General features: G+C 36.0%; 1 pseudogene; it reads right to left on the bottom strand.

Moving 5' to 3' along the window:
- Positions 1–2,881: 2,881 nt before the first annotated feature.
- The window catches only part of LOC112912774 (thymocyte nuclear protein 1 pseudogene), a 59,861-nt pseudogene continuing 40,877 nt past the window's right edge, over positions 2,882–21,865 (bottom strand).

Genomic DNA, 21,865 nt, shown 5'->3' with positions numbered 1-21,865 from the left:
ACTATGCCAAAACTGCCCGATTTAAGCACAATGTAAATATTTGTTCTGCTGTTAGTGGGAATTTAACTTGATTATGATATTTGCTATTACAGACAATGGTATAGCAAACATTTTGGAACAGGTCTTCTTATGCTACTGTGAAAAGTTCTCTATGTATATTGTTGTGAAATTGCTGAGCTATAAAGTATACTCATCTTCAGTTTCATTAGATATCAACAAATGTGCCATCCAATTTCATTAGGTACCAACAAATGTGTCTCCAAAATAGTTGCGTGCATTTTAAAATCTCATCAATATATAAGCAAATACACTTGATATTTGTAGGGGGTTTTTTTGTTTTGTTCTTTTGTGTTTTTTTTTGTTTTTGTTTTTGTTTTTGTTTTTGTTTTTCCAAATCTGAAGAATTGCAAGTGACTTCTGGCTTTAAAAATAGTTATTTCTTTAATTACTAACAGGTTTCAGCCACTCTTTTTATGTATTGATAACTCATAGTTCTGCTTCTAAGAATTGTTTGGTCTCTTCATTTGTCAGTTACTTACTTTTTATTAAACTTACTAAATCGTGGGGCTTTAAAAATATAAATACTAATTTTTAATTTGGTAGGTTATAAATGGTTTCTCTAATTCTGTTATCTGCTTTTAGTTTTATTGATTGTTTAACAGTTTTTAATTTTAATACTGTCAAATTTGTCTACTTCTTATGGCTATGTTTTTGTCTCTCCTGTAAGAATATTAGTTCCTCTTTCCCATCATAAGATATTCTTTTGCATTTTTTCCTAAATTTTAAAGTAGTAGCTTTCCTATTCAGATTCTCATCCTCCTGTATTTGATTTTTTTTTTCAATTTTATTCAGAAATAGCTGGCATCACTATATAAATTTAAGGCACACAGCATAATAGTTTGATTTACATTGTTGTGAAATCATTAAAATGATTCAGCTAACATCCATCTTCTCATCTAATTACAATAAAGAAGAAATAAAAAAGGGAAAAATATCCTTGTGATGTTAATATTTACTCTCTTACAACTTCACTATGTGTCATACAGCAGCATTAGCTATAGTCATCATGTTGTACCTTCATTGCTAGTATTTACTGTTGTATAACTGTATAATTTTTGACCACCTTTCTCCAATTCCCCTTTCAACACCCTCATCTTCTGCTAACTTTGGCCTCAATTTGTTCTTCTTTTTCTAGTTCCTTCAGACACAAAGTTAGGTTGTTTATTTGGGATCTTTCTTGCTCCTTAATGTAGGTGTTCATTGCTATGAATTTCTCTCTTAAAAACTGCTTTTGCTGGGCAGCCCTGGTGGCTCAGCGGTTTAGTGCCACCTTCAGTTTAGGGTGTGATCCTGGAGACCTGGGATGGAGTCCCTTGTCAGGCTCCCTGCATGGAGACTGCTTCTTCCTCTGCCTGTGCCTCTCTCTCTCTCTTTGTGTCTCTCATGAATAAATAAATAAAATCTTAAAAAAAATGCTTTTGCTATGCATATTGCATAAGTTCTGATATGCTGTGTTTCCATTTTTGTCTCAAAAAACTTCTTTTTTTAATTTTCTCTATAATTTCTTTGATTCATTAGTTGTTCAGGGGAGTGGTGTTTAATATCTATGTGTTCATGAATTTTTGAGTTTTTCTCTTTTATCAATTTCTAGATTTCTACACCCTTGTTGTCGGAAATGATATTTGGTATAATTTCAATTTTGAATTTGCTAAGACACATTTTATGGCTTAATATATCTATCCTAGAAAATGTTCCTGGGGCACTTGAGAAGAATGTATATTCTGCTTGTTGCTGGTTAGAATGCGCTGTGTATGTTTGTTATGTCCCCTTGGTCTATAGTGTTGTTCAAATCCATAGTTTCCTTATATTTTCACTGACTGGACGGTCTATCCATTGTTATGAGCAGGGTACTAAAGTTCTCAACTATTATTGTATTTTTGGTTATTTCCCCCCTCAGCTCTGTTAATTTTGCTTTGTGTATTTAGGTGCTTTAGTACTGGACATATAAATATTTAAAACTCTTATAACTTCTTGATGTATTGACCTCTCTATCATTATATTTTGGCCTTCTTTGTCTCTTTTTTTCCATTTTTAGTTTAAAGTCTATTTTATCTCATGTAAATATAACCTCTGCTTGGGGCTACAGATTTTCTGTAATTCCTGTGGGGCAAGATCAGAGTAGGGGTCTCATAGAATGACCCCTATACTGGCGGAGGCTGGTTGTTCCCCCTGGGTTGTCATTTCCTACTGGAAGAACTAAAGTCTCAGAGGAGTTCTCTCTTCATGGTCTGCATCGTCTGGGGGAAGGGCAATGTGGTTAAAATGTAGCCTCTTCTTTTATCCCTCTAATGCAATCTGTCTTGGTCTCAAGGTGTAAGGGTGAGTCAGCCTCACCCCTGTGTTCTAAGATCATTTCAGTGGTGTCTTGTTCTTTATTAGACGTTTAATCGCTCTTGTGAGAAAGATCAAAGTCAGAAACAGCCAAGATGTGATCATCTTGGTGATGTCACTTGTATTTAACTTTTAAGTATGGCATGAAATATGGCTCCATTTCTTTTCTAACACTCCATTTGATGAAATCACTTGTCCTGTAACACTGAATGATGAACCTGTCCTTTACATATTTATTTATATTTCCTTTTCATTGTTTATTAAAATATGATAGATTGATAGGCTTCTTTTTAAGTCCTTAGTTGTTAATTCTATTACCTTCTTTTTTGTTCATATTAGTATTTTATTGAAAAAAGTACCTGAAAACCACCTATGTACACAACCTCTGGTGAACATAACAAGCAAGCCTCTTCACCTTCTTTTGTCTTATAAAAGCTTGACTTCTTTGGAGTAGCTAACTTCTTACACATTCCAGCAACAGTGTCTCTAGTTAACTTGGTTCCCTTTTTTCCAGGTTCAATAAAATCAAATTCTTCTAGGGTCAGGGACTGAATTGAAAGTCTCTGGCAAGTGAATAGAGACAAATATATATTCTTTAATGTTTCAGTTTTTTATTTAAATTCCTGTTAGTTAACATACAGCGTAATATCAGTGTCAGAAGTAGAATTTAGTGATTCATTATTCGTTAGTTTAAATACAATACCCAGTACTCATCACAAGTGCCCTCCTTAATCCCCATCACCTTTTAGTCCATCCCCCATCCATTTCCCCTCCAGCAAACTTTAGTTTGTTCTCTAAAGTTAAGAGCCCTTTTTACGGTCTGCTTCTCTAAGAGAGCCATATTTTTTAAGGGCTCAGTGATGGGTTTTAAGCTCAGCTAGAGTAATGAAACACTTCATCATGGGAACAAATTGTACATCCAACACGGACCATTTGAGGTTGTCTTCTTTGCTGGATGGGTCATAATGGGGATTGTTTTTCTCAAACTATGGGATGTCTGAGTAAGCCTCCTTGACAAGCTTCACAAGTTCTGTGATGCCTGGCTCTTTGCAGTTGTGATGGTAGAAGAAGGCTTCTTCCTCTAGCTTCATGGTTGGAAGGAAGTTGCCAGCCTGTCCTGCCAGTTGGGAACACCATCCCAGCATGCTGTCTGGTTGGGCTGGCTTTAGGATACTCAGTGCAAACTTCCCATGTACACCTTTCTCTAGTCGCTTTCTGGCTCTGACTTTTATCAACCAGTAACTCTTTAGATTCTTCCCACATTTTTTAGAGGCCTGTCTTCCTAGGGCTGGAGTTACTCACTTTAGTTGTTGGGGCTGCTGGTTTCTTAGTCTTGATATGTTTTCCTGCTGGCCCCTTGTTGGCCCAGCAGCAGGCTCAGCAGCCCCAGCCAGCCTTTTCTGGGGCTTCTCCCTACAGGGGTGTTCTCTCGCAGCACTGACCCCACCATCTGACAGATCTATTACTTTCTCTAACTTTTTTATTTATTATGGCTTTATGATTAGCCTTGATATTTGGTAGGACAGACCTCCTCATTTTTTTTTAATCTTCTCACGAATGTCTTGGATATTTTAAGATATAATACTTCATAAATATTTTTATAAATTTTTCTAAGCTATCAACTGGAAACTTATTGAATTTGTAAATTATTACTTTTTGTAGAGTAATTATTTATATGGATTATCGCTATCCCTGATCATCGCATACTTCTAAATGTAATTATTCTATTATGATTTCCCTAGCTTTACTCTTTTTTTCCCTTTAATTCTTACAGTACTTTGTTGTTGTTGTTATTACATTAATACCTAGCACTATTTAATGTTTGTTGTTATTATGAGTGGTATTTTAAAAATCTGGTATTTGCTAATGCGGAGGCAATAAATGTGTACCACTCAGATATATCTTCAAGAATCAACCTGTTGCACAGGGTTCAGTCGGATAACAGCCTTGAGTTACCATACCTCTGGGTTCGGTTACTATATCTGAGTCAAAAGCACAGTCTCCCTAGGCAGCTCCCAGCCAATGACTGAGCATGATAGGCATATTAGGGCCTCCTGCTAATTGCTCTATACAATACTCCTCTATAGGCAGTGTTTGCCCTACAGCTCTCTGCTGGGCTGCCTGCGGCTTTTTAAGAGCTTCTATTAAGAGCTTCTTTTTAAGAGCTTCAATTCTTCCTATTCCAATTTTTGAAGAAACAATATATTTTATAAAATCAGGTTTAATTTAAAATATTAACATAAATTTATAATCTGAAAAGCTCTCATTCTGCTACTTAAATAATCTGTAAACTTTTTGTCATCAGCATTCTGTCAACAGAATTCATAATATGACATGACTTTCCACGTCACAGGATTCAATTTATCAGGCTGGGTTTTCACCAGAAGGAATGAAGTTTTCATGAACCGTGGTCCAAAAGCATCTGACTACATCTCTGTCCCTAGCCCAGCTTGCCTTTCCCATCCCAGAACACATTTTTATTTTCAATTGGAACAAATGTGATCTGCCAAAGAATTTGAGTTCCAATTGTTACTGAGATACAGGAAACATAGGAAAATAGATGAGAAGTTATTAAAATGCACTTGTAAATTTTCATATTGTCAAATATAGAGAAAAATGAAACAGGTTAATTAAGCCAGGGGATACAAATACTGCACCAAAAATTCAGTTTACACCCAGATTACTGATGCAAACATTTGTTACCACATATGGCTTTAAATATTTCAAGACATTGGGTTTGATGTTTACACCCCACAGTGTGTGAATCTTCCATATGGTGATTTTCTATTATACATTGTATTTGAGTTGCATGGTTGAGTGATAGAAGTTTTTATTTCAAATGTTACTGGATGTAGTCATGTATACACACACACACACACACACACACACACACACACACATGCCCACAAACTCACACAGGCTTTAAAGCTTAGCATGAGTCTTTGAGACCAAGAAAACAGCCCTGGCTGTCAGCCTAAATAGGTATTGGAGAGATGTTTTAGCAAAATATAGAATTATTTTTCCTAGGCTTTTTTATTTAAAGGATACAATTTCTTTCTTTTTTTTTAGATTTTACCTATTTATTCATGAGAGACACAGAGAGAGACAGAGACATGGGCAGAGAGAGAAGCAGGTTCCCCAATGGGGAGACCAATGCAGGACTCAAACCCAGGACCCCAGGGATCACTTCCTGAGCCAAAGGCAGAGGCTCAATCACTGAGCCACCCAGGCGGCTCTTAAAGGATACAATTTCAATTCAATTTCCCATATTTGTCTTCAATATTAATGGCAACAAGTAATTTAAACTTTGCCTAGTTGCTTAAGAAACAGCTACAGATACCTAACTTCATCATCTTCTTGCTTTCTATATGCTGAAGAAGCAAATGAGATTAATAGCTTATGTAGATTATTCAATGAGTAAGAAGCTCTAGTTTGAATGAGGAGTCTACCAAAAAAAAGGTAAAATGAAGAAGAGGGCCTATAGAATACCATCTTCTCTGTTTCTTTTCTTGATTCCATGCCCTGAGACCAGAAACCTGATAATGCTTGACCACGCAGCAACAGCAAGAAAAGTATGGCATTTTCAAAGGACTTTTCAATTGTAATGAAACTTCTCAATTAGCAGAAACATGACCAAGGGAATTAAAAACAAAAACAAAAACAAATCAATGTCTTAAAGACTTAGTACAAAATTCATTCATCATGAAAGATGTGTTTTGAATATTTATCACACAAACACTCAAAAAATAGATTTGATTATTTATTTATTTACTTTTTAAAAATGCCTGGCCAGAATGCAAGGATCCATTTCTCTTTGTGCTTAGTATGGTGGACCTTTGTAACCAGGGATTCTTAAAAATAAGGGATTGGAGGAAGTACCTCAGCAGGGGGATCATATATATGGGGAGAAATGGGAGATGATGATGATGATAGATAGATAGATAGATAGATAGATAGATAGATAGATAGATGATAGATAGATAGATAGACAGATGATAGATCAATCGCTTCATCTCTGTTTCTGCAGTGATAAGTGTAACTGCTACTCACCAAGACCTTATAGGAAGCAAAAGTTCTCAGACTTTAGACATCTCAGTTTACCGTAATGTTGACCACTCTTCCTTGCTTACTAGCAATTACGGAAACAATTGTACCACCTGCTTGACAAAGAGTAAATGACCGGGAGGCAGTTTAAAGGGAAGTTATTCTTACAGAAACTCACACAAACAGATTGATTGGAGTTGATCTATACAAGGAAATGGATTGACATTGCAAGGGTCAAGACCAACTGCAAATTTTAAGTCACCTGTAAAGCATTAGCTCCAGATTTCTATTCTCAGAGCTCCAGCTTTTCTGTGGTAACAGAAGATCTTGGGACGACTAGATTGCTTTGTCTAACAAATAGGGCATTTATACTGCAACAAATATCCCTTCACTTAATCGTAGTAATTCACCTCTGGTGCAAATGATAGTAGTTGAGATTTTTTTTTTTCCAGCAAACCCATAATGGAGAAAATTTAACCCAAAGAGGAAATGGGGCAAAGATCATAACTGAAATAAAAATTTTTAAAAGATGAGCAGGAGTTAGAAGAAAAGGATGTGTTTACAAGTAGCCTTCTCTGAATAAACATAAATGATAGCATAAATGGAGTTTAAACTTATGTGATAATAATAAAAATGGAAAAGGAAATTTCCTCTTAGGTTAATTGTTGCCAGATGCTCCTATTTTTAAGTAGTATGATCCAATGCTACCAGATTTGCTACTGTAAATCTGGCTGATGATTTAATGGATTACATAAAACTAATTAGTCAAATCAGGATATATGGACAATGCTAACCACCTTTTCTAATCTGTTTTGATATTAAATTTCCATTCTTGGCAATATATTACCTCCCAAATGCCCTTGGAAATAACAGTAATTTGACTACTTTTGTGTAATATATGATTAAAGCCTAGCTTTAAACAAAACATTTTGGTGTTTTGTTTTTGATTATTAATTTTAAAAATCCTTAACAATATTTATTTTTCCTAAGCATATTTTCCAGCTTTTTCTCCATTAACATGTGCTTTGAAGTGTTTGCCCTATATTAATATATAGGAAAAAACACACTTTGGTCACAGCTGTATTTCTTTTTTTTTTTTTAAGATTTTATTTATTTTTTTGACAGTGAGAGAGAAAGCATGAGCAGGGAGAGTGGCACAGAGGGAGAGAGAGAAGCAGACTCCCCACTGAGCAGGGACCCCAATGTGAGACTCTATCCCAGGACCCTGGGATCATGACCTGAGTTGAAGGCAGATGCTTAACCAACTGAGCCACCTAGGAGACCCCACAGTTATATTTCTAATGACGCATATAATATTTGGTTTTGGACCTATTGCATATTAAGAAAGTAGGTTATCATTTAACTGTTAAAATTATAATACTGACAAAAGGTTTCAAATATTCAATCTTTAAAAGTCTTTACTTTATGCTTTAAAATATCAGCAGGCTTACCTGAATAGGTTGTATTTTTTTCTGGCTAACAAAATTATAGAAACCACTTCAACCGATAATTTGTAAGCCCATCACCATAAGTAACACTTTATATGTATATATTGCTTTTTTCCAACATATTACAATATTTATTATCTTTACAATATTTTCATGCTTACATCTCATGCCACTGTTTTCATTTGTATAGAGACCCTACTGTCTCTTGCTTAGCCCAAGCTCATTGCTCAAGATATAATTCCTTCTTTATCTTATATCATCACTTTTTCACTCTCTACTGGATCATTCCCATCAACATACCCGTATACTGGTACTTCTTAAGAGAAAAAGTTTTTCAGTTTCCACTTTCTCTGCCAACTACTCTTACTCTGCCCCCCTTTGGAGTAAAATGCCTAAAACAGGTGTTTTTTTCCCCCCTTCCTCACATGTTCTTACTTCATCCAGTTTTCTTTCTCATCACCTGTTAAAAATGTTATCATCAAGATCACTACCAAAGTAATTAAAGCCAATTTACTTGACCTATAGGTAGCCTTTGAAGTAGTTCACCATACCCTTCTCTTTTTCATACTTCCCCACATTTCTTCCAAGTCTTTACTATTTCTGGGATTTATCCTACCTCAATGATCATTCCATCTTCATCTCCTTTGCAGGTTCCTTCTCTTCTCTTTAGTCTCTAAATTAGAGCATTTCCAGTCTCAGACTTTGGTTTTCTCTTTTTTTGTTGTTCATCCTGTTGGAGGTCACATCTAGTCTCATGGCTTTAAAAATTAGTATATGAAAACTTCTAAAGTTGCATCTCCCACACATAGTGCTCCATCAGATTGCAGACCCGTAAATCTCATTGTTTATTTGACATCTCTACTGGATGTCTAGCTGACATTTCAAACTGAACGTACTTCAGAATGGATTCTCAATTACCCCTCCCTGTATCTGCCCCAAATATAGGCCATGCCTCACTATTTTTTTCAGTACTATGCCATCATAAGTTGAGTCATCCTTGAGTCCCCATTTTTCTCTTACAACGTATATCTAACATGTCAGGAAATTTGTTGTCTCTAACTTCAAAATATATTCCAAATCCAAATATTTTGCACCCCCTATGATCAAGATTGATTCCCAGGACTACAATAGTCTCCAAGCTAATTCATATATTTGTATTTTTGTCCATTAGAGTCTATTCTTGACACAAGAGCCAGAGTTGGTTGGGAAACACACTCAGAATTAGCACCTGTTGGGTCAAGGAATGGTGAGAGGGGAAGCAAAGGAGCATCTTTGGGCAAAGGGAAAAGATCCGCTACCAGAGAGTCTCAGAAGAGGTCACTCAATCCCACAAGAATCTCTGAAACTGCAATAGTCCTCTGAGTGGTCTTGACATAAAGAGTGGTAGAGCCTTTAGTTCCCCATGAACCACTCATTGAATATAGACTGCTCTCAGAGACAGAGTGAGACTTGGGTGAGCAGGCTCCCTGCAGCAAGCAGAGTTACGTGTCACAGTTGGAAGCTATGAAGCAGCAGCACAATCAGTAAGCGTATAATAAATCCTCCAGTTCCGAAGAGACATAGGTTGGTGTATCACTGTGTCTACTGCACAACCAGTGGAAAATCACTGCTCTTAAGAAAACAATTAGGAGAGTAAGTAGGTGGAATTTGGCTAAGTTCAAATTTGAAAATAAAATATTGCTAGGTTAGCTATCTGACAAAATATGAATTCCATCTCTTCCTTATGAACTTCAATATGTGTTGTTTACAACAATTGTGAATTGTAAGGTACTTTCAACTGGACCATGTGAATAATGATTCAAGAGACAGTGGGCCTCAAGGTGTCAACTATGTGACAGGAATTTAATCACTCAGAGGCTTCAGGAAGATTCCTTTATTGCCTGATATCTTTCTATGTTGTTTCTTTCTGCATGAAATCAATTCCATTCATTCCTTTAGCTTATAATTTTCTTTTGTTTAAAAATATATGCATTCTAAAAAGGAAAACTCTTTAAACCTTTTTGGTCACTACAACTCATTTTTTTCTAAACCATGTATATTCAGTAAAGACTATTTACTCTATGTACCAGATGCTGTGTGATGTTGTGAGCTCACTGAAGTGAATGAATTTCTAAATGATTTCAAGGAACACTGCAATTTAGTAATGGAAAAAAGAAACTGTGAAAGCACATTATTTCAATGCAGCTTGATATGTGCATTGACAGAGATTTGCCCAGGGTCCTGATCAAAGGTCACCAGAGAGAAATCCTGGAGGACAAGTAGGGTTAATCAGTTGGAGACTGGAGGTGGAGGTAATATTTCAGGCGGAAAAAGCTGCGTCTGCAAAGGTGAGGAGGTCAGGAGGACACAAGACACAGTGGAACTTACATGGGATCGATAGCCCTGGGATGGAGAGCCTGAGGAAGGCAAGCTGTGTGAGATGGAGTCTGGAGCTAAAGGCAGGGAAGAGTGCAATTGTACTTATTTAATTGTTTTTCAGACTCAACAATTTCTTAAGTGGAATAGGGAATATGCTTGGAGGAAAAAAATGTTGGAACATGAGCGTCAGAAGTTGTGGTAGATTTTTTTAATTAATAGTTTACAACAAATTTAAAGCATGCAAATCTTCCTTTCTCAAATTTTCAAGTTATTTACAAAGAGTGATGCTTAATCTTTTTCTTGTGTTTGTGACTGTAGCCTATACAGAGAACCCAGTGAAATATACAGATCTTCTTCCCCTGTAAAATGCATATAAAATGGCGCATACTTAATTTCAAGGTGTTCATAAATTTCCTGAAGCTCATCCATAGTTGCTTTTGGGTCCTGAGTTAAGATACCCAAATCCAGCATTTATGCATCAATTTGATAAGAATAGGACCAGTATGTTTGCTCTTCCCCTTTCCCTTCAAATCTCTGCTCAAAGGCACAGTATTAATTCTAGCTGCCAATTCATTCATTTGGTGACACCCAGAATCATGATGTACTGCGTCACTCAACTTCTGGGCAGGGCCAGATGTATATCACCCTGGTCATGCAACCCCTTTATCTGTGAGTGTATAAACTTTCAGGGAGTAGTGCCTTTTCTTATGCCCACCGTAAATCACTGAGATGGTATTATAGCCCCATTTCCTTCTGTTCTGTCCGCACTGGATTTGGAAGCAAATGTGAAGACAGCTTGAAAAGTAATTTACCTGTTGTAAGTATAACTGCTTAAAACAGGAGCCCCATCCTTTATAGTTATGAGATGTCACAATGATTTTACTGGGGAGACAGATTTAATCAATGTCGCCGACAGAACTCTATTAAATAATTACGCTTACTCTTTTGAACTTTTTCCCTATTTGGCACTTGAAACAGCTCTCCTTTTGTCCTGGATCACAGTGGAGATATTTTGTTATAGTGAGAAACTTGAAGGGTTTTTCTTTGTCTATATTCATTTCTATTCTGCCACTTTTATATACCTTTCGGTGTAGGTTTAATTCATACCAGTAGATGCAGGCTCGTTGGGTTAAATGCTTACATCTTAAAATAAAGCAAGATATATAATTGTGCAACTTCTGGATAACATGAAAGACATATTTTCCATAAATCTTTTCCAAATTTGAAATATTATCAATTCTTTGCCCAATATTTTAATTACTAAAATGTGGACCTACATTAATAGAAATGAAAGCCGGTTAGGAAGTCTTTCCTATCTACAAATAATCTCATCTGTTCCTCAGTGAAAAGCAGACTGAAAAAGTTTGGGAAATGCAAGAGGTATGTTTGGACAATCCTGTCTACGAACCTCAGGAGTTATTGGAGAAACAATTTGTCAGTGGACTTTGGTTAACAGACCATGACCGTTAGCTGAAATGTCAATAAGAATAGTTTATGTATGTTTTATTTTATTAGTTTGAGCCAAGTGTCTGATTGTGGGGCACTGCCATATGCAGTGATTGTAAGGTCTCTTGAAAGTCTTTTTGGCCCCAATTATTTTTGTCACTACTCATATTTTTCATATATTAAAGACATTGCTTTGTTAGGAACCATCTTCAGAAATCGCTAGAGAATTATAATATGTAAACCTACTAATTAACCACACTGAAATTAATTTATTTGTCCATTTCATCCAGCAAAATTCTAGATGAGTCAAGCACGCTCTTTTACCTAAACAAAGATTCAGAGTGAGTTCTTTGAGCCCTAAGGGCACTTCAAGAGGAAAGTAAAATAAGAAGGAAAGGAAAACTTGGTTTATACCATTACATTTTTTTTCCTTATTGGACCAGATCTTTGGCATATGCATATATATATATATATATATATATATATATATATATATATACACACACATATATATATATATTGCATTGATTCACTCAATATTAATTGAGAGCCAGGGACATTCTTAAGTACTCAGGATACAGTCATTTTCATTACTTTTATGGAGCTTATACTGGGTGGTAAACGATGTAATCATACATTATTGTATGTCATAACCAAAATATCACGATTCTGACTCAGTCATTTCAAGCTGTATAGTTACATTAACCATCACATGTTAAGTCTCAAATCCAGAAATGATACATACATTGACTGCCAGTATCCACGTATCAGACATACACGGTCATTATGTTGTAGAAATTATGAATTAACTTACAAGTTTGAGACATTACATTAGTTGAATAATTAGTTATTAGGGAACCCACAACTCAGTGCAAAAATAAAATTGTTGTTTTATGAAAATTAATAATTTAAGCTTTAGGAAAGCAGATTCTGAAATGTAGGTAGTCTTGGGTTTTTTCTCCCTATGACCTTGTCTAAATTCGAAATGATGGAGGCTTACATGGTACCAAAACATTGATTAGATGAGAAGTCAACTGGAGTAGATAGAGTGTGTTGGCTAAAATACCCCTTCACTTGTCCAATTTCACCCATTCTTTCATGAGTTATGTGCCATGTTTTAGGACACAGAAATGATATCCCAGCTTTCATGCCAATCTAGAGCACAGAAATCTTTGGGAAGTTATCTTTGGTCCTATCAGCCATGTGTGCCTACCAAGGCCATTTTCTCTTGACTGTGAATGGGAAGGGGAACAAAATTTCCCACTGATCTTGGAATCTTCAAATCTATTTTAATATTTCAACTACTCCCTCCATGTCACCCCCTAATATTCCTTTATTTTCTACCCAGGGTCCCGACTTACTTTTCCAATATGTATGATTAGCAAAATGAAAGAAAAAATGAAAATCATGGTTTTCTAATACTCGGCAATGGCAGACCAGGATGACGATGTTCAAGAGAAGGAAAACAAATAAAGCCAGCCCAATACTCACTTCAACTTTTCCACTATTATGTTAGTAAATGAGTTGTTTGGCTCTAACCTTCAGCTTATTTACTTGTAAAATAGGAATAAGATTAGAACCTACCACATCAGATTGCTATAAGGATTTAATAAGATTACTAAAGACCTTAGTTTGGTACCCAGCACATTAAAAAAAAAAAAAACAACAAAAACTTAAGTTTGGTGTCTAACACAAAATAAAGGCTTAATGGATGTCTTCTATTATACCATTTTCACCCTTGTAGTATAAATATACATACATATAATATTTTGGCATAAAAAATTTGGTAATTATTATAATTACTTTTTATTTTTACAGATGTTTGTTAGGCATTCCTGTATCTTCCTGATATCTAGCAATATGTTTCTTAATAATAACAGTTCTTCTTCCATCCACCCTCACATGGGTCATTATCACATTTGCATTTTGGAATTATGTTTTATGAACATTATTTATGAACATTTATTAGTAAAGCTTCTTAGTGGCAAACCAGAAGGGTTAAAATATTTAATTCCACCATCATATGAATATGTTGATCATTACATTCATAATGATACAGTTAAATGATAAAATCATAAAACTTGAAGAGCACCTGGCTGGCTGGCTCCAGCTAGTGGAGCATGCAACTATTGATGTCTAGGTTGTGAGTTCGAGCCCCACGTTGGGCACAGTGATTACTTTAAAAAGTTATAAAGCTTGGAAGAACTTTGAGTAGTTTATTATTATTATTATTATTATTATTATTATTAATATTAATCTGTTGTGTTATCCTCATGTAGGGGCTCACATGAAAACACTTTGCAGACAAAAAGTGATCAAATTTTTACTTAAATGCCTTTAGAAAAGAAGATGCAAAGTCGGCCTCATCAAGCTATTTTAGGGCCTAAGAACAAAATGCCTAAACTAGGGAGCCTCTGTTATTGTTAAAAAGTTGTTTTCTTTCCTCCTGGAAAGCAAAGGGAAATAGTTCTTGCTCTGAATGCAAGAAGATATGAAAGCAAAACGTGTTGTTCCCATCATTAAGCACATTTTCTAAATTTTACCTAAACATTTGCAACTAATAGCAGATATTTTAAGACCTATGGTTTGAATAGGTCTTTTCAATTTCTTACCCGCAAAATTTTGTGAGTCACTCAGTGCATGTAACTTCATATGTTTACATACTTTATTCTATAGATTTTCTGAAAACCAACTTAAATTACTTTTTTCTGAATTATATTTAATATAATTAAAGCAGATTATTCTTCTTTTGAATGTGGCATTTTCTGTCCTACATGACTCAAAAATGCACTGCTTTTGATATGGCTAGAGATACATTAGAAACAAAAACAACTAGACTGTTACACATACAAATATCTAAAAGGTCAGTTTTATTTTCTCCTTGGAATCTACTAACAAAAAGGATAATGACAGAGACAAGCAATCTAAATTAAAAAGAAATATTTTGTTGGGAAAAATAAAAAAAGACCCAAAATTAAGATATATCCCTACAACTTATGAGCTGTCTTACCTCATTAGCATCTTCTAATTTTAATTTATTTGCCCTCAAAATAGCATATATGTTTCACTTGTGTTATCTTTTCATAAGATTTGAAGATGAATTTCAATTTAGACAACAAATATGAAACATTCACAAGTCTCATCCTCACTATTATTTTGGTGACTACATAAGTACTCTACCCTTATCATACCAAATATATATACTATATACAAAAATTATCTTTATTAAAGTTCAAACAATAGCCCATTCTAATTTAAAAGATTAAAAAAATACTTCCTCTAAAATTTCATTATATAATCTAGAAGACACTTCATGTGAGTGATGGTGCTTCCTCTGCAAATAACAAGACACACAAATCAAAATGGCTTAGGCTATATGAAAAATTCATTATCTCATTTACAGAAAGTCTCACAGCAATGTGGAAGCATCCTTGCTCGGCCATGGTGTTACAATTCATGGTGTGATAAGTTTAGTGTCAGAGTTTTATGCAACAATGCTAGAAGGCATTGTCTAATGGGGGAAGTAACAATTTCATTTGCCAACAACATTCTCTTCCCATCTGTTGGCAAACGTTTTGTCATATAGTTTATGTCAATCTAGTTATTGGCAATGGCAATGGGATTATCATAATTAGTTATGCTGGGTTGCCCAATACAATAGCTGGTAGCCACATGTGTCTATTAAAATTAAATGAAGAGTTTTTTAAGTTAATGAATTAATAGTATTAAAATTAAATAAAATATAAAACTCCATTTTGCTTTCTTACTGGCCACATTTCAAAAACTTAATAGCCCCATGAGGTTAATGGCTACTATACTGGGCAGTGTAGAAATGGAATATTTCTGTCATAACAGAAATTCCTAATGGACAGTGTGGGAACTTTAGATAAATCAGGATTTACCTCTGAGCTAGCACAAGGATCATGTTTGAAAGCTGGATATCTGAATAGATTGTGTTTCTCTCTACCAAGGAATATATAAAGATTTTACGTATTGTATGCTATATCTGTGACATCATTTTCTGAGGATCAAAGATTGCCACATCCTACAAACCTTCCTCCCAGCATTGCATATTCCATATACCTCTCCCTTGCACTATATTTTAGCTGGCAAATGGAGAAGAGGCAGGGAGGTTTACATAATAATATCTGTGAATTAGAGTTGGCTCTATAAATTGGACATAAGACAACTACTTAAAACTAAAAATTAAAAGCAAAATGCCTGAGAAGGTGGCATAGAAAAATATGAATGAATTATATCGCTCTCCATAGCAAAATAATTGCGTCCATATTTTAATTTCTGCAACCAGCTGCATGGCTTTGCTTTCAGTTTGCCAGATATCAAATGAAAACATATTTTATTTAGGAAGTATAGCCTATTGTTTAAAACTAATGGTCTGCATTATCTATAGGGAGAAATTTATAAGAGTCCAATGGAAAATTGAGTTCCTACATAGTTTACTCCCTTGTCTTCAAGGCAAATTACCTATCTAATCTTAGGAAATATGGGCAGCCTGGGTGGCTCAGCGGTTTAGCGCTGCCTTCAGTCCAGGGCTTGGTCCTGGGTACCTGGGATCGAGTCCCAAATCGGGATCCCTGCATGGAGCCTGCTTCTCCCTCTGCCTGTGTCTCTGCCCGCCCCCCCTCTCTATGTACGTGTGTCTCTCATGAATAAATAAATAAAATCTTAAAAAAAAAAAAGAAATGTGATTCCCAATGCATTCCAGTTCATGTGTAGCCATCTCAATAGCTTCTCTTGCTGCTCCACTATGCCCCTCTCTACCAAAGGGAAGGGGGAGAAGCCTATTAGGAATGTTGGAATAGTCCCCAGATAGTCCCCAAATTCCACTTAACCGTTCATGTTATTAAAAAGTACAAAATAGGGGCGCCTCAGTAGCTCAGTCAGTTGAATCTCCAACTTGTTGATTTGGGGTCTGGTTATGATCTCAGGGTCATGAGATTGAGCCACAGTGGGGCTGGGGCATAAAGCCTGCTTGAAATTCTCACTCCCTCTGCCCCTCCCCCTACTCACATATGCAATAGCGTGCACACACTCTTTCTTTCTAAAATAAATAAATAAATAAAATCTTTAAAAAGACTCAGAAGAATAATGGCTCGATAATCATTAAGGACTTTCTAAAATAAATGGAACAACAAATGTTCGTTATGTCACAGTCACAAAAAAAAGAAAAAATGAATGGGAAAAAAAATTGAATGGAGATTCCAGGAGAAAATGTTAGAATGCTTTTTGGTGGCTGAGATAAAGGATGTCCTCTCTTACACAGGAAAGAATAGCAGGGCAAATATACTTCTCAGGTCACAAAGCACTAAGGCAATTTACTTCTGTCCATATTTTTATCAACGGTCCTTCGTCTATAATCCCTGACCTCTGAGAAATTTTGGGCTTGTGCATCCTCTCCCCAGCCTGAAGGTCATGCTCTGTTCTATTTGCTGTGTCTGAAATGGCTGTGTGCTTTTATCCTAAATTCATGCTTTGGTCCCAGAACCATCTAAGCATCTGATTAGCTCCATCTTTTATCTCCCATCTCGGTGGCTTTAGACCTTTGGCCTCTGGTTTCTGATGTTCCCTACACACTCTGATTGATACAGAACTGCGAAGTTGGCTTTAGAGCCCTAAACAGGACAGGCCTGGCCTCCCTGCACTCTACTTAATATCTTGCCAAAAGAAGTCTAGTCCCTGGAGAATGATCAACCATTTTTAAACTGCAAATTTAAGCTTTTCATTTATTTTGTGTCTTTCTTTCATGCCTTATCACTAATTAAAATAAAAAAAAAACCTAACCAAAAAGGCTTGAGAGTGTATTACAGGTCACAAGAATGAACTAATTTTTAATATTTCATATTACATATGTTATAGCATAAATTGATCTCTCCGTTTATTTTATGTTGTTAGACATTTTAAACTATATTTAGGTTACATTCATTAAAATCAATTCATGATTTGCATTTTCTTTGGCTTTTATCTACATCCCAAAATGGTACTCAAACTATGTATTTTATATATTTGATGGATCTGGATGTTATGTTTTGTATGTATTCCTTTAATTCCTTAATTAAACCTGAAATTTGGTTTCTAAGTTGAAATAATGTGTGTAATTCTCAAGTTTTTAAGATTGCCTCAAGTAGTCATCATTCTTTCAAAATTATCCTACTAATCTCAGTCAGCTATCTTAAAAATCTTTGTTAGTTTTATGATGTAGCTAGGGAAGGCATGAAGGCATAGGGAACAGGACACTGCCTCTGAGTCCCAGATTCAGTAATAACTGGGGGAATTTAGATCATGTCCTATAACTTGCCATTGCCTTGGTTTCCTCATTTACAAGACTAGAGCTCCCATGGCTCCTGTGTGGAAGGAACCATGCTCCTCCCTGCCACCAGCTGCTGAAGGCAGGAGGTTTTTTTCATGACATACAGATCACATTTAGACTTGAGGGGATTGTGAGCAGAGAACCAGGATTTGTCAGTCTTCTATGGCAAGGGACTTGAACTGGGAAGTACTCTTTCTCCATTTAGTGTGTAGATACAGAGTCGTGGTGTCTCAATAGCTCCCATTTCTTGGCCCCCTGTTTATCTTGTCTTAAAAGACCTGAGTTTGGAGTGACCTGTTCTTGGCTAGCATGTGGGGTTTCCACTAAAAATACTGGAGTGTTTGTCAAGATGATTTCAAATTTACTGTCATTGTATAAAATTTGAATGATGTAAGAACAAAAATACAAATGTTGCAACTGAAAATATAGGCAAAGGACTTAAATAAACACTTGTCCCAAGGAAATATGATAATAAGCACATTAAAAGATTTTCAGCCTCATTAGTTACTAAGATGATGCAAAACCACATTGAGATAACACTGTAAAGTCCAGTTAGATGATCATGATAAAAAAATAAAATATTGGTAAAAATATGGAGAAATTAGAATCCTTATGCATTGCTGGTAGGAATGTAAAATGTAGAACACAGTTTAGCAGTTTCTGAATACACTGAACATAGAATAATCATATTAGTAAGCAATTCTCCTCCTAGGTTTTATTCAAGAGAATTCTAAACAGGTACTCAAAGAAAAACTGGTACACAAATATTCATAATGGCTCTATTCACAATAACCATAGGATGGAAATAATCCAAATATTGGTCAATGGATGAATGATAAACAAAATGTGTATAGTCACACAATGCAATATTATTCAGCCAAAAAAAAAAAAAAGAATGGAGTATTGATTTATACTACCACATAGGTGAACATTAAAAACATTATGCTAAGTAAAAGAAGCCAGACACAAAGGCAAATATATTGCAAGATTCAATTTATCTGAAATATCCTGAACAGATAAGCCCATAAGGACAGGAAGTAGGTGCATAGTTGCCATGAGCTGGAGGCAAGAGAATGAGGAATAATTACTTAAGGAGCATGAGGTTTCCCTTTGCAGTGGTGAAAAAGTTGCAGAACCTGATAAGGATGTTGCACGTACAACATCACAAATGTATTTGATGTCACTGAATTGTACACTTCAAAGTGATAATTTTTATGTTACTTGTATGTTAACACAATACAACAAATTATGATTCAATTTACACAAAGTAGAAATTTACATTTCTACTAAAGCAAGACGGCCTACCCCATGTTGGAAGAGACATTCCATTCTTATCAGCTACTTGCAGCAGTTGAAAAGGGAATTTTTTGTTTATATAGTTTTGAGATTTAAAGAAGCAGCATTTCAAGGCATAATAAAAAATAACACTCCGGGGTATTAATTTTCAAAGTGTTAGGCATGATCTTCAGCCAATCAAATTTTTACCTCTTAGCTCCATGCTGCTTTGTTCTAATTGCTAGATTACCTTGTTTCTTTCTTTTTCTCTTTTGTTAACATCATCTCTGTTCTAAGGTATATGCTGGGCTTTCTTATAGTTTAGTACAACACAATTATCTCTCAGTTATAGTGGGGTTTTTGTGATTGTCGTTTCGTTCGTAGCCAATGTTTGTTGTAAACTCCTGTGCATCAGAATAAAAACAAACAAACAAACCTCTAAATTAAAATATTTGACAGTGACACAATAATGGGTTTTGTATCCCTTACCACATTCTCATGTTTGTGAAAATTATCATACCTACAGGGCTGGCTGTAATGATGTGAGCAGCCAAACTAGAATTTGGGTTTTATTTCTTCCACTTTAATAAGTGACATGTATATCAGAAAGGGAGACAGAACATGAAGACTCCTAACTCTGGGAAACGGATTAGGGGTGGTGGAAGGGGAGGAGGGCGGGGGGTGGGGGGAATGGGTGACAGGTACTGAGGGAGGCACTTGACGGGATGAGCACTGGGTGTTATTCTGTATGTTGGTAAATTGAACACAAATAAAAAATAAATTTATTTTAAAAAAATAAGTGACATGTATAGATATTTAAATAGTTACAACCCTGGTGGTAAACTTGGGTATGAAAGAAAAAAAAAAGTGCTATTCTTTATTTCTTAAACTCTGATCCAGAGCTACTTGCTTGCTTATTGTGGTCAATTTAACTAAAAGACAACCTACAGAATGGAAGAAGGTATTTGTAAATGACCTATCAGATAAAGGCCTAGTATCCAAGATCTATAAAGAACTTACTAAACTCAACAGCAAAGAAATAAACAATCCAATCAGGAAATGGGTAAAAGACATGAAGAGAAATCTCACAGAGGAAGACATAGACATGGCCAACATGCACATGAGAAAATGCTCCGCATCACTTGCCATCAGGGAAACACAAATCAAAACCACAATGAGATCCCACCTCACCCCAGTGAGAATGGGGAAAATTAACAAGGCAGGAAACAACAAATGTTGGAGAGGATGCGGAGAAAGGGGAACCCTCTTACACTGTTGGTGGGAATGTGAACTGGTGCAGCCACTCTGGAAAACTGTGTGGAGGTTCCTCAAAGAGTTAAAAATAGACCTGCCCTACGACCCAGCAATTGCACTGCTGGGGATTGACCCCAAAGATACAGATGCAGTGAAACTCCGGGACACCTGCACCCCAATGTTTATAGCAGCAATGTCCACAATAGCCAAACTGTGGAAGGAGCCTCGGTGTCCATCAAAAGATGAATGGATAAAGAAGCTGTGGTCTATGTATACAATGGAATATTCCTCAGCCATTAGAAACGACAAATACCCACCATTTGCTTCGAAGTGGATGGAACTGGAGGGTATTATGCTGAGTGAAGTAAGTCAATCGGAGAAGAACAAACATTCTATGGTCTCATTCATTTGGGGAATATAAATAATAGTGAAAGGGAATAAAGGAGAAAGGAGAAAAAATGAGTGGGAAATATCAGAGAGGGAGACAGAACATGAGAGACCCCTAACTCTGGGAAATGAACAAGGGGTGGTAGAAAGGGAGGTGGGTGGGGGGTGGGGGTGACTATTTTTTATATTCCAGCCTATAGTTCTTAACAAAGTATTTGCCTAGTTGAGCCACAACTGAATAAGTGAAAACTTCAGCATTCCACAAGAGCTCGACATTTAGAGGGCCATCTCCCCTTGCCAGTACGTCTGAGGTCCCTCTACTGCTCACTCACATTCTCCTGGGGCCTTCTGCATGTGTGCCCCGTTTGGATTCCCAGACAAGAACCCAGGTAGAGCATTCCCTTCTCTTATCTCTCCTCACACTTCAGAGGGAACTCTGGTATGGTTCCAAGCTTTTACAGCACTCAAATGAAGAGGACACGTGGATGACTCCGTATGAAGGACCTGGGTATGTTGTGCAAAGGTTCGCAAATGGGATGACCATTCTGCACCCAGGCCCAGCTAAATAAAAGCGCTCAGAACTTTCTTTCCTTCTTTCCTTTCCCATTCTCCCTTTCTTCCTTTGCTTTCAAGAAAAGTGAAAAGTTTAGGACACAGAAAGGAGAATAGATTAGCAGCAGGATTGCATATCTATGTCAGTACGGTCAGCTACATAGGGAAATACAGAATAATTTCCATAGCTATCTGATTTTTATCACAGGTTTCTACCCCAATAAGCCAGGACAGAAACAACAAAAAACAAACAAAACAAACAAGCAAAAACCTCTAATCCGATAAGATTAGTTTGAAATGTCTTGAAATCTTTTGAGGTAACCCCAGAAGGCAATATTGGATAGAATTTCAGGATTTACTCTGCTCACCTACTCTCTCCTGG

The sequence above is a fragment of the Vulpes vulpes genome, unplaced genomic scaffold, assembly GCF_048418805.1.
Source record: "Vulpes vulpes isolate BD-2025 unplaced genomic scaffold, VulVul3 Bu000000627, whole genome shotgun sequence".
NCBI lineage: Eukaryota > Metazoa > Chordata > Mammalia > Carnivora > Canidae > Vulpes > Vulpes vulpes.
Note: the sequence above shows the minus strand (reverse complement) of the source record. Positions and strands in the feature narration are given on the sequence as shown.